This window comes from Trichosurus vulpecula, chromosome 8 (assembly GCF_011100635.1).
Source record: "Trichosurus vulpecula isolate mTriVul1 chromosome 8, mTriVul1.pri, whole genome shotgun sequence".
Classification (NCBI taxonomy): domain Eukaryota; kingdom Metazoa; phylum Chordata; class Mammalia; order Diprotodontia; family Phalangeridae; genus Trichosurus; species Trichosurus vulpecula.
This window is the reverse complement of record NC_050580.1, coordinates 15,416,450-15,432,403: the sequence shown is the minus strand read 5'-3', so window position 1 is coordinate 15,432,403 and position 15,954 is coordinate 15,416,450. Positions and strand designations below refer to the sequence as shown.

Sequence of the window (15,954 nt, the reverse complement as noted above, 5' to 3'; positions counted from 1 at the left end):
CCTGGTCTAGACTTGAAGTCTCTCCAATTTGGAAAGCTTGGGTCTCATTGGCACAGGCTCTGGAAACCCAGGGTCACCTCTGTGCCATGACAGCCCATCAGAGGATGACTGGAGCAGAGGTTAATTTTCACTAAGTGAGACAAATGCCCGCACATGGTCCGTAAATCCAATTCTCCACGCCAGGATCGATATAGCAGCTCCATCACACTTGGCTGACCTGTTCTTCTCAGGCACACACCAGAAATGGGCTTCTGTGCCCTCTGCTCAAGCTCTCCAGAGCCGAGGAGGCTTAAAATAGCCACAAAATAGGGGATTTTACGTGACTATTTCAACCAGTCATTTGCATGGACCAAAAAAATCTCTGCTTTGCCAAGAAAGATAATTTTCCAAATAGGCCCAATTGTGTTCACAATGACACATCATATTTAGTCGGAAGACTCTCACTTTTTAAACAATTAAAATTAAACCACTATTCCCAAACTTTTTTTCAGGAAGACTAATCTTTTAATTCAAAGCTCATTTTCAGTTTTGTTTTTACCCTGACGACCAATCAACCAACAGAAGCCACAGTTTTAGTTAGTCAGCAAGTATTTATTAAGCCACTACGGTGTACCTGGTACTATGCTTTGTGCTGGAGAGACAAAGGCTGTGGGCCTGGGGCTTTGCACTAGTAAGGCTCAATCACAGACACTTAATTTAGCATTCTAAAATGGTAAAAGAAAGTCCCACCTTGATTAATATTACAAAAAGTAACACCCGACATTTCTATAACACTTTTAAGTGCCTTATGTTCATTATCTAATTTGAGCCTCAAAACAACTCGATGACGAACACATTATTATCATCCCCATTTTAGAGAAAAGGAAATTCAGCTTTTAAAGGGAAAGTAACTTGTCTGTCTGTGTGTACTCAGTAAGTGTCAGATAAAGAATTCATATCCCTCTTCTTGACTTCGGGTTTAGGGTTCTGTTTATTACTCCGCAATGCCTTATACAAAGCAGAGTCTTCAGCCAGGGAGCAAACCCAAGAAGTTAAATGACCAGGAACATTTTTTTTTAACTTGAGTCACACAAATGAAGAATCCTGCTGACTTTAGTTCCTGAGGTGGTGTTTTTTCCCTCCTGTGTTGCCTAGGTCATAATTCACTTCCTGATTAAGTCAATGATTTGTGCATTACCATTTAGCAGACATTCAAAAGCTCTACTGACCCTTTTATTAATTATCCACTAGCCATGATTAATAACATGATTAATAACCCAGAAATTATGTCTCTCCAACTTTTTCTGTCATAGTTCTATCCTTTTATTGGTACACGCATTCCCACTAATGTACTGTAGGAAAGCTGGTATATGTAAATCGAGAAACATTCAGGGCATTTCGATGGTGTTTCCCCAATGCTGGAGTGCTGTTGGTAATTTACATGAGGCTCACACAATGGCATGATCATGGTTTCAGCCTCCAGAATGTGAATACAAATGAAATACCTTCCTTTGTTTAGCAGAGTAATGCAGACTGTTGCAGAGATCTATACCATTTGTCCCCCTGGAAAAATGCCATTTCTCTGACATATGCTGAAGAATGAATGGCAATGGGGAGATGTATCTTGCTCATTTCTGCTAATGGATCAATCCCTGTGTCATTCCATTTCCATCTTTGTGGTCACCACGTCATTTGTTGATTTTCCTGCATACAGAGCTCAAAAGTCTCCATGGTGTTTCCAGCTACAGAATTCAGATGATGGGGTAGAGGGGAGCTGCGGATGCCCTTGGCTTGAGGCAGGAGCTAAACACAAGCCAGTAAGAGTAGCTAAATACAAGGGTATTTGTAGCAGGATTCTGTGTTTCTAGTTGAACTTTGAAGTATGAAATGCCCATAAGCAACGAGGAGCTCCAAAGAAGAAGAGTAGAGAATGACATCTGAGAAGCAGACAGAGAAGGCTGGTCGTGTAGTGAGCATGAGGGAAAAAAGGCATAGTTCTCAATGGGCAATACTACTTCTCCATATCTAGAAAAATCAAGGAAGACATCTGGAATGTTGGGTAGATCCCTTGTGGCAAACTTTTGGTAGCATATCTCTACCTTAGTTACATTAGATGGGAATCCATGGCTGGATGGTTGTGTGCCATAACTGGAGCGGACTCCAGAATCAATGAGCCCATAGGCACATTTGAGTATTTGAGTTTAATTTTATGTTGCACTGTCTTACTCCAGTAAAGCTTACTCATTGGGCAATAGGGCATAGTGGATGGAGTTAGGGGTAATGTAGCAAATACAATGTTCAACTTATCTAGGTCTACCTCTGACACTTACTAGCTGTGTGACCCCAGGCAAATAACTTACCCTCTCTGGTTCTTAGTTTGTTCATCTATAAAATGGAGATAATAAAACCCCTAGTATCTGGCTCAGTGTTATTGTAAAGATCAATTGAGATAAGAAAGGCAAAACACTTTGCTGACTTTTAACTGCCATGTCAATGTTGGTCATCATGACTAAAACAACTGTGTTGTGGCATTGACGTGAGGCCAGGCAACTTCCTCCTGGGTGTCTGTAAGCCTGTATTCTCTCCTTCTACAGAATGTGAACGTGAATGTCTCAGGCAAGGGCAGCTTAACTTTGCCTTCAAATCTTTGGGGCTGAGCTCAGGACTAATTATTCCATTAATAAGGGCTTCCTGATGGATTAATTTAAATGACTGAGCATCCCACAGCGTTATGTAAGCATCGTGCAAATCTTCAGAATCGTTACACAGACAGGCAAAATCTTCTGAGCAGGCTTCTCACTAGAGCTGCTATAAAATGATTTACTTTCCATTCTGTTTGATGCCATGTGCCAGCTTTTTCAGCACTATTCTTCAAACACGTCATCGGTTTCATCTTAATGGCTATCGTTTGTATAAATGCTTTTAAAACTTGCAGAGCGCCTTCTGTATATCATCTCATTTCATCCTCATAGCGGCTCATTCCCATTTTACAAATGAGGAAACTGAGGCATGGAGCAGTTAAGTGACTCATCCAGGGTCACACAGTGAGTAAATATCAGAAGTCTCCCTGTACAAAGTCAATGCTGCACTGCATGCCTTCTCCACTCTGCACAAAGGCCCCCAATGTTACGGGGTAGGCAAGCCCACCTACCTGAAATTGCAAGGTCCCCTGGGGGAGAGGAGAGACCAGGCAGGTGCCGGGTAGGTCAAACCACCAGCATCTTGATCATCATCTCCCCTCAGGTCCCCTCCCCCAGCAGAGACAGCCCAGGCCCTTGCACCCAAGAGCCTTGGGAATAGCCATGCTTCCAGACCAACAAGCTGAGCCATGGTCCTGGGAAGCAGCCCCTGTGGAGAGGCAGCCTGGCCACTGCTCCTTCAGGGGCTGTAGCCAGAGCTCCTGCAAAATCAGAAAAGCAAGTTCTCCCGATCCAAGTACTTGGCTCTGCCAAATAGGTTAACATGGGAAACTTGTGATTTTTTCAGTGAAGATGACATTAAAGTCATTCCTATCTGCTTTGCTGCTGTGCCCTAAGGACCATGGGACCTCTCCATCTGATGTGCAGCTTAAACATCCTTATGTGTGGTCTCCCCAGTTAAAATGTGAGCTCCCTGAGGGCAGGGACTGTTTGTGTCACCAGTGCTTAACCCTGTGCTTTGCACATAGTAGGCATTTAATAATGCTTCATTCATTAGCTCATAATGGCATTTTCTGGACCCATTTAGGTCATGCACTTTTCTTTATCTTAATTCCATCTTCCAGTCCCTCCAAATATGCATGTGTGCGCGCACGCACACACACACACACACACACACACACACACACACACACACACTTTTTGAATAGCCTGCTTAACCTGCTTTATCTATTTTGGTCTGGACCTAAACTTTCATTAAATGTGGAGGAGTGTGGAAATTCTCTCCACCAATATTTATAGGAAACACCCTCAACTTATAGCCCTAGAGACTTGCCAGAGGCACAAAAAGGTTGAATAACTCATCCACGGTCCTTATACATTTACATAGCCAGCACGCGTCCAAAGTAGGACTTGAACCCGGCTTTTCCCAACTCCAAGGCTGATGTTCAATTCCCCATGTTGCTTTCTCTGACATAAATGAATAAAAACATTTATTAATCATTTACTGTATGTCTAGGAGTGTGCTGAGGGCTGGGGCACAAAAACAAAAAGCCAGTCCCTGCCTTCAAGGTGCTTCCATTCTAACAGGAAGAAACAGTATATAAGAGAGTATATGTACACACACACACACACACACACACATACACACACACACACACACACACACACACGCACACAACCACACGCACACACCCACAGAAGGTCATGCCAGATAGTTATGCGCTTACACAATGTGGCAGAGAGGAGAGAGTGCTGTCTGCAGAGCCCAGAAGCCCAGGAATCAAGTCTCACCATGATGCAAATTTGCTTGGTGACCTTCTGCAAGCCACTTAAACTCAGTTCCCTAAGAAACTCTCTAAAATGACAACCGCAGGGCAGATGCCAATTTGGACCAATAAAGGGAGCTCACCTATGCTAATGAGATCACATGTCCCATCTCTAGCCTTATATATCAGAAAAGGCAGTGTAGTGTGGTGACTCTCTGTCTATCTGTCTCTTTCTCTCTGTATGTCTCTGTATTTCTGTTTCTCTCTGTCTCTCTTCCTCCCTTCTTGTTTTCCTCTCCTTCCTCTCTCCTCTCCCCTGCCTCTCTTCATCTCTCTGTCTCTCTCTCCATCTCTCTTTGTCTCTCCATTTCTGTCTCTCTATCTCCATCTCTGTCTCTCTATTTCTCTGTCTCTCTCTGACATGCTAGCTGGACATGGCTGGTCCTCTTTGCCCCTGCTCATGTTTAGAAGACTGCTTACCTCAGGTCATTCATTCTTCTTCCCCTCTATCCCCCGGACCCAAGTCTTGAGGTCATGAAATGCCTTTCTGACTCTGGTCTGTCATCACCTAAGCTCTAAATTTCTGAATCTGTTAGAACAATTAGTGAGCTTATAATTCCAGGTCCACCATCCATTACTTTCTTTATGCTTTGGACCAGAATATTCTGCCTTGATTATGCAGACCGAGAGCTGCTCCGCTTAGATCAAGTAGATTTCCTCCACAGTGCTTTCGCAACCTGGAGCTATCAGCAAGAGCAGTACCAGGAGCAGCCCCCACCCTCATTTGTGAATGGCAGACTCTTCATTTGCCCACCCTTCTCTGGTTCTGTGTAAACTTCAAGTTCTAAGGACTTTCAGAGTTCTAGAAGGATGGAAGGGTCCTTTTCAAAGTGGTAGAATTATGGGACATGATGTACAATAGACAATATTTCCCACATATTTCATCCAAATTGTTAGATCCTGAAGCTTTCTCCTTTTGAAATAAACCTTGTTTTCTGCCTGAGGTCTCACTCAGTTAACAAATACCCAGGCTTCTCACTTCTGGGGTCTATGATATCAGTTTCAAAATAGAGAGGAATCATAAGGCATATTAATTGGAAAGTGGAAAGTTTTAGATCTTTAAGGCCCAGCTGGGCCTGTAATGACTGACTCACCAGGGAAGTGTGTCTGCCAAAGCAAGCAAAGCTACTTAACTCTACCAGGAAGCTTGAGAACAATCTACAAAGCAGCCTTCAACACTGGGGCTTGAGCTCTCCACTGTGGATTTTCAAGCAATGTTAAAATCCTGCTGGAGCCTGTCTCTACACCACCTTTCCCTCTAACAAAGGAAAAGACGATGCTTCCAGTGAGCACTAAGGTTCACATTTCAGAATTAAATTGAAGCCTGGACTCAGTTTGGTGCCTTCCTATGAATAATGGATGTGCCGACTCTCAAGATAGCTCTTCTACCTATTACAAGTGAGAGGGAGACTCAGCTCCTCAAAGACCATGGCCAACTGGGGCATATTCATCTTCTGATGGGAGAAAAAAAAAAAACAGAAGCCTGGTTCTTCCCCTCCTCTGAGACATCAGAGAACCAAAGAATTATAGAATCTTGGATTCAGAAGGGACTTCAGCACTCATCCAGTCTAAATCATACCCAGAAAGGTATCCCCACAACAATGCACTTGACAGTGGTCCTCCAGACTCTTCTGGAAGGCCATCAGGCAGGTGGAACTGACCAGCCCCCAGGGACAATGTGTTCCCATTTGAGCAGTCTCTCAGTTTGAAGTGTTTACTCAAACTTCCCTAGAAGGCTTTGTCTGGATCCTGTCTTCTCCCTCATTACACACTATCTTGGACCCAACTTCTCTGGGTACATTTTGCTTTTTCCACTGCAGAGGAATATAAGCTCATTAAGGCAAAGGTACTGTGCCATTTCTCATCTGCATAACCCAGTGTTTAGTACTACGCCCTGTAAACAGTAAGTGCTTAATAAGTGTTTCTTAAGGAGAGTAATGAATTTTCACATCATTTATAAGTGTTGCATCTGGGAAAGGGCGATGTGGTATAGGCAATATCCCAATTCCTGTCTCCATACAACCTAGGGTCATTTTTCTTTAAAATGTATTTTTGTTTTTTACCATCCTCAAGTCTTTCCCAAATGTTCTGGGCTAAGTCTAATTCAGGTCAGTGACCTGGTAGCTTAGATTCCATGTTGAAAACATGAGATAATTGTAGGACATTCAATCGTTAACAAAAAGAGATTTCCTTATTTTGACAGGAGAAGGAAGGATCAGCTTTGGAGATTGATTCATCTGAGTGAAGCTCCCATGATGGATGCCCATTGTGATCCACCAGCCAAGCATCAGATCATACCTGGGGCTCTTGCTGGCTGCTTTGTACCCAGGTGACCAGGCAGTGACACAAACAATCTGAGCGTTTAATCTTCTGAGCCAACCAAGACTTCAAGGTGGTCTCAATATCTTTCAAGGAAAAACTATCCCAGGCTGGATGGCAGTGGGGATTTGGCTATTGCTCCTCCCACAAGCACTAACTCTGAATACAGAGGACATGAGTTCAGATCCTACTTCTACCGTTTACTCCATGTGGGACTTGGGAAATATCTCTCGATATTCTTGGGCCTCAGTTTCCTCATCCATAAAGTAAGGGGGTTAAATTGGGTGGCCTCTGAGGTCCCTTCACAATGAAGTTCTATGATCCAATGATCAGGCTCAAGACCTTTTTACTCAGCAGCCCTCTAATCCACCTTCTCTGAGCTACACATTCTCTTTCTCACAGTTAGAAATTGTGGCTGCACTATCAACCAATTTGATCACACAATCCAATAAGCATTTTTCTAGCATCTTCTATGTATAGACCACTGTGCCAGCTGCTAGGAAAAATAAGACTGCAGTTAGTTCCTCTACTCAAGGGGGCTCACATTTTATTGAAAGGATAAGATCAATTAATCAATCCATTAACAATCATTCCTTAAAAGAAGCGAAAAGAATATCAATAAAACAAAAACAGAAGGAAAGAAAAACAAAGTCCAGATGGAAACCCTAAGAAATATGGTACTTTTTCATTACTGCCCAATTAAATCGAATATGTTATTTAAAAAATATATAAAATAGATCTTCATGGTTTCATTTCATAGGTGTCTTCCTTTGTGTGTTAGGTGTGTTTGTTAATTTTAAAACTACTAATCAAAAAAGAAATTAAAAACAACACATGGATCACCTGTCTACTGTGCCCCAGGATATGTGCTAGGTGTGGCAGCTACACATTTTCATAGGTCAGATAATTCCTGCCCTCAAGGAGCTCACATACGACAGGACAGCGAGTTCCTTAAGGATCAGTTCTTTGAATGATGCTTTTCTAAAGCGCCAAAGCACCAAAGTTAGAGGTACATATTAGGTATAAGTGATAAGCAAAAGGAGAGGGAATTTGGGCTTCCCATCGACTCATCCCACAGAGGTGGTGTCTACACTGCCTCTCCCTAGAATATCCTTGAAAAATCAGAGATGACAGCCTTTATAGGCATTCCTCCACTTCCCAAACTTCTCTTTTTCATTAACCAAATATAAAAGGACCTTTTGCAGATCCTTGTTCACTGGAGCTTCCATCCTTGCAATGGGCATTTAGAAAATCCTTTTCTTGGATTCTTAAATTTTCAGATTAATACAATTTATGAAAATTTTCTTAAATTTACAAGCCTAAAACAAATCATACATGATTCCAAAGTACACAAGACCATTCAGTTTTCAATGATCAGCCAGCCAATGCCCTTAATATTTCCCCATATTTCATTCTGCAAAATGAGATAAAAGAAAAGCTACTTAAGCTGGAGAAGAGGCTGAAGTTGACAACTGTCACACTAATCCCAACTGCCCCTAATTGATAAGCTACTTGCTCCAAAGCATCTGGAAACCCTCAAAGAGCCTTTGTAGGATTGAGAGCTGGACAGGACCTTGGAGAACTGCTAGTTTAGCTCCCTCATGGAGAAGACAAAAGGAATTCATGTCCAGAGATGTTTTCATGAAACACAACAGTTGATGAAAAACTGAAAATGCAATAGAAAGCCACAGGTAAGGTGTGAGCAAGTCTTTACTGACACAAAGAAATGACAAAAGAGGATTGTGGTCAGTGACTTCATAAAAGAAATATACATGTATGAGTACGTTTGTGCAAGAAGGTATGTGGGGAGAGAAAGTCAGTTTTTGTTGATTTAAAAAAAAGATGAAAAAATAAATGCATGAGGAGTGAGGGGAAATAAACACATCTTGGGCTGGTCCTATGATGAGGAGGGATATAGATGGATGAATAAGCCATGTTCTGGTCCCTTGTTATTTTTGAGATGCCCAAAGAAATCAAGAAAGACCCTCAAACTATTTTTGGGATGCCCTGTTGGAAACTCTCTGAAGGGCATGGTTAAGATTCACAGAGGATGGGCAGGAGTGCATAGGTTGGATTTTGTCATTGATAATAATGCCTATAGACATGTGAACACACATTGATTGGGAGAGTCAAGCCCAAGGTTGGATAGTGAATAAGAATCAGAGCTGGGATGTGAACCTTGGCTCTCTGACTCCAAATACACTGTTCTTACCACTACTCCATGCCATATTTTCTCCAAGTGAAAATGGAAAAATGTTATACAAGGAGGAAGACATGAGGGAGAGAAAAATGGAGAAAGGAAACCTGGGAAGAAGAGAGTCTGTGATCTGCTTCTAGAAAAGGAATGCATAGCAAGTTCATTGAGAAGGAGACAAAACACAGGCTGGAAAAGCAGGCTTCCAGAAGGAAGCCATCTATGGTGCTGCCATTCCTCTGTTAAATATCTTCAGACATTTGGGTTGGTCTTAGCATCTCCTGCCCCATGTCATGCCCCCATCTGCAATATCACAGAGGGCCAGCATGGACAAAGGCATTCTTGGGACTTGGTGGAATAGATAGGTTGCTGTTGTGAGGCATCATCTAAGGACCACTCAGAAAATGCAAACATGTCTCATCTGCTACCTGACCATGGCTAAAATGCCACTGTGGGAAAATCATTTCTTTAGGTCTTAAAATACATGGAGTAAAGCAATGACTTGTTATGGAAAAAAAAAAACTGGATTTGGACCTAGAAAAATTGAGTTGGAATTCAAGAATGATACTTAAAGCAAGTTGCTTCTCCTTTTTGGGCCTCAGCTTCTACTTCTATAAAAATGGGATGCTTAGACTATATATTTTCTTAGGTCCCTCCTACCTATGATGTTATGGTTAAAATAGAAATGTCCCTTGATAAGGGACAATAAATCCCCTGTTGACTGGCACCTTGGTGGCAGTTGATTATAGAGAGCACAATGATAAGGAACAGAAATTGAAATCACCTCTGGGTTTAATGAAAGAGGAGAGAGCAAATGCATCCCAAAAAACTCCTTGTATTTGCTAAGGGCTGGTGGGGAGTATGGAAAATTGAATTAAGAATCAAGGAAAGGTTTTTCCCCTAAGTAGATTTGGCCACTGGCTATCTCAGCTCTATTTAAAAACCTCTCTGAGGAGCTCTTGGCATCCTGAGCCACCTTAGAGACCAGAGCTGGTAGGCTGAGGAGTAGCGACAATGAGTTCTCCAAGTAAGGAACTTTATGGTTTGAAGAACAGATGCAGAAAATACCAAGGGTTAGGGTGTTTGCCTTGGTCCTTGCCCCACCCATCCCCATCAACATACTATTGATAGCCATCTTTCCTCATAGACCCTTCATAGTGCTTTATTAGGTACTTTGTTAATGCACTTTCTAGGTATTGGTGCTTATATCTTGCCCCCTTACTTGATCTATTAGGTCAGCAATTCTGACTTATCTGCCTCTATTACTACCTATGTGATACTGAACAAGTAACTTTGCAACCCTGGGGATTAGTTTCCTATAAAGACCCATTTAGATGTGTGCCAAATCTGCTTCCTTCTGCCCTGACTTGGTTTGTTAGAGTGTACGGAGTAGACCTTTTTGCTAAAATTGTCTTTACACTGTAACTCTGACTCAACTGCATCTTCACCCTCCACAGATTTTGTAGTCTACAGACACTGAATGCTTAAGAAATACTTGGTGAATAATGAATAAATGAATGAGTGGATTTTAGGAGGCAGACAATTTAGAAACCAAGTGGACTCGAAAGTCCTTTAGAGGTGCTATACTTTGAGGTCTGGACTAAGTGTTGTTAGAGAGCTAGAATACATGGGGAAGGAGGACTGTTGAGGGTCCAGGATATCTGAGACCTTACAGATATTGAGGATGGAACCTATTTGCAAAGAAACTAGAACTACATCTTACTATCCAGTGCCAATATTCAAGATCAAATCTCTGTGCAAAATCAGGTCTTCCTTCTGCTCCACAGCCCAGGATCTCCCAAGGAGCTTCAGGAGAATCTTTGCCTTATTTAAGCTGTAAAGGTATTTGTTATTGATCAAATCAGAGTTACAGAACCCTAGGATATCAAAACTGGAAGAGAGTTCAAAGGCCACGGAGTCTAATCTGTACTTGACCTAGAGCCTGCTCTAGAATCTGCCAAGAAGAAAGTATCTAGCTTCTACTTTTAGAGGAAACCCACTCTCTTCCTGGTCATTTTGAAGGATCTTGTTATTCATCATCAGGAAATTTAGCTAAAGCGACGGGAAGGGAATAAGAGTAAGTAGGAATTTTTATGGTTGATTAGTCATTTTCAGTCATGCCTGACTCTTCATGAACCCATTTGGGGTCTTCTTGGCAAAGATCCTGGAGTGGTTCACCATTTCCTTCTCCAACTCATTTTACAGATGAGGAAATTGAGTCAAACATGGGTAAGTGACTGGCCCAGGGTCACACAGCTAGTAAGTGTGTGAGGTCAAATTTAAACTCAGGAAGACGAGTCTTCCTGACTCTAGACCTGGCACTTTCTCCACTGAGCCATCTAGATTCCAATTAATAATAGTGACAACATTTTTTTTAAATGGAAGAAAAACAATCAGGAAAGAGGATGAAAACCAAAAGAACATTTTTTATTAAAATTAATATATTTATGAAATAAATTAAAATAATTTCAGGTGTCTAAACTTAATTCCATTTTCAAACCTGATATCCTATTCACAATATTAAAAGAAAAGAAGAGGCCCCCATATGTTGGGTAGATTCCCTGTGATAAACTGATGGGCATGCATGGAAAAGATTTGTGCTGAGGTGGGCTGTGATCTGTATTGTTGGAGAGAATATTCTAATCCATGAGGTCTCAGAGCCACTGGAGAACTTAAATGGAGTTTTGTTTTGATCATATTTAGTTATTTGTTTGATTGCTTTTGTTTCAGAACATCATAGAATTGGAACTGCAAGCAATGTTAGGGATCATATAGTTTTACCTCCTCGTTTGACAGGACTGGTTACACTAAGTATAGAATCTTATCACACACACACACACACACACACACACACACACACACAGAGGAATGTTTTTATTCTTTTAGAAAAGTTCTTATATTGTTATCAAGATATACTGAGAAGAATGGCCTTTAATGTACTGAAAAATCATAGACTTTATACCAAATAAAACCATGTAGATCAATGAATAGCTCCCTGTGCCTTTGAAATAGGGGGAAAGTCTCTCTGTAATTGATTACAAAAATGACAATGTTCATCCTTAAACACGTTTCTAGGTTATCGACTTCCAATATTGGACCTTTCAAAGTTACCCATTGGCTCATTACATTGATGAGAAATGAATTTTTAGACAGATTGGCCCATCAGATTGGGATAATTTTGAGAGCTATTTGGACAATTTCTTTTCAGCAATTTCAGAACCATTGCAGACACTTATCAGAGTCATAATTAAATCACAAGAAAGACATCATCTCCTCCAAGAAGGCTCAGGCTAAAATAATTTCTGTGTTTCTCCTTTTCTCAGTGAGGATTTTTTTTTACTGTAGAAAAGCATGATTAGTTACCATCATGTCCTTTCTTCATCCCCATGGAATGATCGAGCAGAAGGGCTGGCTTATGTAACATGGTACCTTGCTTGTAAATTTCAGGAGAAAGCTACTTCCATTGACAGCCCTAATGGCTACCATCTGTTTGCACTGGATTAAGCCCCCAGTGCTCCTCTAATTGGCCATAAATTAAATACCATACAGCAGGCTTTTGACAGGACATCGTGGTGCATTTACTGAGGAAAAAATATTCTTTGATTTCAATGCTTGCTAAATCCTGTTTTAAAAGTAGAGAAAGACACTTTGGGATCCCATAACCACCCATTCTCTGCCATGTTCTCTTCTGTATTTCTCCCCTACAACCAAGATCATTCAGACTTGAGAGAAACACAGCTAATTCCAGGAACAGCTCTGGATCCTAACTTTTTTGGTTCCTGGAAGAGGGGCAAAGATTGGTACCTCTTCCTATTTATTTTGAGGATAATTTAAGAATATAGATTATAGCTTTAAAAATATGAAGGACTTAAGACTTGATTTTCAGGCTCAACCCCCTCAGTTAATAGATGTGGAAAGTGAGTCCTGCAGAGGTACTGTGTCCTTTCTAGGGTTTTAAAGGGGGAAAGTGGCAGAATTTAAATCCAGATCCTCTGACAACAAATCTAGCACTTCTGTTACACATACTACCTCCACTCAGATTCACAGAGCTTACCAACCGACCAACTTATTAAGTGGCAGTGGTACAGTGTGAACAATGAATTTCGAGTCAGTGGACCTGGGTTCAAATCCTACCTTTATTACATTGGACCTGAGTAACCTTGGGCAAGTCATTGAATGTCTTTGGGTCTCAATTTCCTCCACAATAAAATGAGGAGGAGGTTAAACTTTGAGGTCACTTCCAGCTCTAAATCTATGCTCCTACGACTCCTGTATAGGTCTTGCTGCCTAGACAGAAGGATCCCTTTGTTAGATATTAGTCAATGAAGTGTATGATAGTGTTACCATCATGCAAGAGAAACTCTTGACATGTCAGGCAAACTGACAGCTCCACCATCACAGTCTTGGATCCAGTTACTCTTCCATAACTCCTACTGTCATCCAGGGCTCACCCCTGCTGAGAATTTGACAAAAGGAGGCTTCTCTTTCTCGCCACCCTACTGGGTGGCCCCATTATCCAATGCCACTCCATGTCATGTCCACAAGCATCTGGGACTTGTCATGGTCATGATTTTTTTCCACTGAAGCCAGTATGCTCCAAGTAGGATGTGGGCATCAATTGATTGGTTTGATAAAGTAATCCATATTAAGTCACTCCTGAGAAAAGGCAAGAGGGCTGTACTTCCATAATTTGTACACCTAAAAGGTGTATTTTGTAGAGACATACCACTTCTATTTGCTGTTTATTCCATTCATAACCAAAGAACTGGACCTTCCCATGGATTTTCAAAATTGGAAGGGACCTTTCAGTTTATCTGGTCCAACCCTTTTCCTAAGTAAGAATCCCTTCTTGAAAAGTAGACACACGGGTAGAAGCTGCCTGACCTCTCCTGCTAAAATACCCTAGCTGCTGATATAATTGACACCCCCTTGGCCTGGGAACTCCTTGAGAGCGAGCAGAGACTTTCTTTTGCCTCTCTTGATATCCCTAATGCTTATCACAATGCTGGTATATCGTAGGCATTTAATAAATGATTGTTGATTGAGAGACTAACCAGCCCCTGAGACAACCCATTGCCCTTTGGGATTGTAGTAATTGTTAGGAAGTTTTCCCCAACATCAAGCCTCCATTTTCCTCTTCACAACTTTCCCCCATCTCACCTGTTTTGTCCTTTCCCCCTCACCCACAGGGCCAAGCAGAACAAGTTTAATTATCTAACCACCTAACAGCCCTTCTAATATTTGAGAAGAACCCTTACATCCCTCCTAAGTGTTATATTCCCCAGGTTAACCAAGGCCACTTCCTTCAGCCATTTCATATGACTCGGTTTCAAGTCCCTTCAAAGGAGAGAATTTCAAGTCCAATAATAACGGAAAGTGGAGCCATGGAAATATAGATGAGGCAATATTTTTCATTAAGTGAACTTTTAAGTGGCCCTGGAATCCATCAGCATTTAGGACCAGCCATATCTCCAGAATGTTTCTTTTGGGGTCATATGATCTTCTCAAATATAGACTGTGTTGGGTTGTGATTCACTGTGCAATAGGGAGCTGAGATTATGGGAGAAAAATATAATGGTGTTGAAATAGTCTAATTGGACTTCTAGCTTCTACTTTCTCCCCTTAACAACATCTTCATGTCAGGTATAAAAAGAAATCTCCACAAAGGCTATGTCTAATCATGTAACTCTGCTTAAGAAAGTTCAATGACTCTTTATTGGATTTAGGATGAGATGGAAACTTATCAACTCATTAGTTTGGCTTTCAAAGACTTTATAGGATGGCTTCAGTCAAGCTTCCTGGATTTATTTCATCTAACTCCTCCTCACTCATTCTCCACTCCAGCCAAACTGGCTTATCCACTGTTCTCTGAACTTGGCACTCCATCTTTTCCCATCTTTGTATCTTTACACAGGCTCTACCCCCTACCTGGAATTCTCTTCCACCTCATCTCCTCCTCATAGAATTTCCAGCTTCCTTTAAGCCTCAGCTTGGTTGCCATCTCTTATGGTAATCTTTTTTTTCTGATCTTATTCCATCATCTTCAAATTATTATTTTTGCACTTATCTTTGTACGAGCTGTTTCCCCACAGTAGAATACAAACTCCTTGCGGGTGGGGTTAAGCAATATTTTTTTTCTTTTTGTCTTTATAGATACAATGACCAGCCCATGTCCTTATACATAGGAAGCACTTGTTGGATTTGAACTGTACCCACATGGGAGAGGAGAATCTAATATGGTAATCAATTATTAAATTATCTTTGTAAAAGTGAAGAAGAGTTCCCACAGCAGGAAAACAGCTGAATCTGCCCACAAAATGTGAGACATTGCCATCAATAAATTCTAAGGTGCATCTGTAGACAACATTCCCAAAACACACGATACAAGGATGAAACAGTGGACTTACTCTCTGTCAATCACCAGGCAGGTCACAGCTTCTGCAGCGATGACATTCGCAGTCCTCACGTCTTCCCTAGAAATTAAGATAGAAATGAACCCTTAATCAGGCAGGTCATTTTGGTAAATGATGTCTAATGAAAACATATTTCTTTAATCAAAATATTTGGATTTGCCCCATCCTACAGTTGAATTTTGAATAAATCTGCAACGTTGCATAAAGGAAAGAAAGTTAGTCTTGGATTCAGGAAGACCTGGGGAAAGTTCTGCCCCTGACAAATACTTGCTGTGAAACCATAGTCAAATCATCTAATGTGTTAAGGCATCAGAGAAATCCTACAACCAAAAATTTCAGAACAGGCACTTGTCTGAATTCGGAGAAGGGGTTTCTTCAATAGCGATTTCCCTCCATGCTGGAAATCGCAGGTCTGGACAAGAAAAACAAAACAAAACAAAACAAAACAAAACAAAAAACTCCTGTTTGGTTTGATTTGTCCCAAGGAATAACTTCCACCTAATGCTATGTTCATTTCTGAACATGGAACAAAATTCTTTAATTTCCATAAACAATTGGAATAATATCCAGTTACTGAAGATTAG

The 15,954-nt window shown here is 41.2% G+C and overlaps 1 protein-coding gene across 1 annotated transcript in view; it reads right to left on the bottom strand.

Moving 5' to 3' along the window:
- Nucleotides 1–15,424, bottom strand: part of LOC118828877 (cGMP-dependent protein kinase 1) — a 173,316-nt gene extending 157,892 nt beyond the window's left edge. Inside the window, exon 1 of the mRNA XM_036735763.1 lies at nt 15,365–15,424. The gene's annotated coding sequence lies outside the window, so the exon portion shown is untranslated. The remainder of the gene's footprint in view (nt 1–15,364) is intronic.
- Between the last annotated feature and the right edge of the window lie 530 nt (nt 15,425–15,954).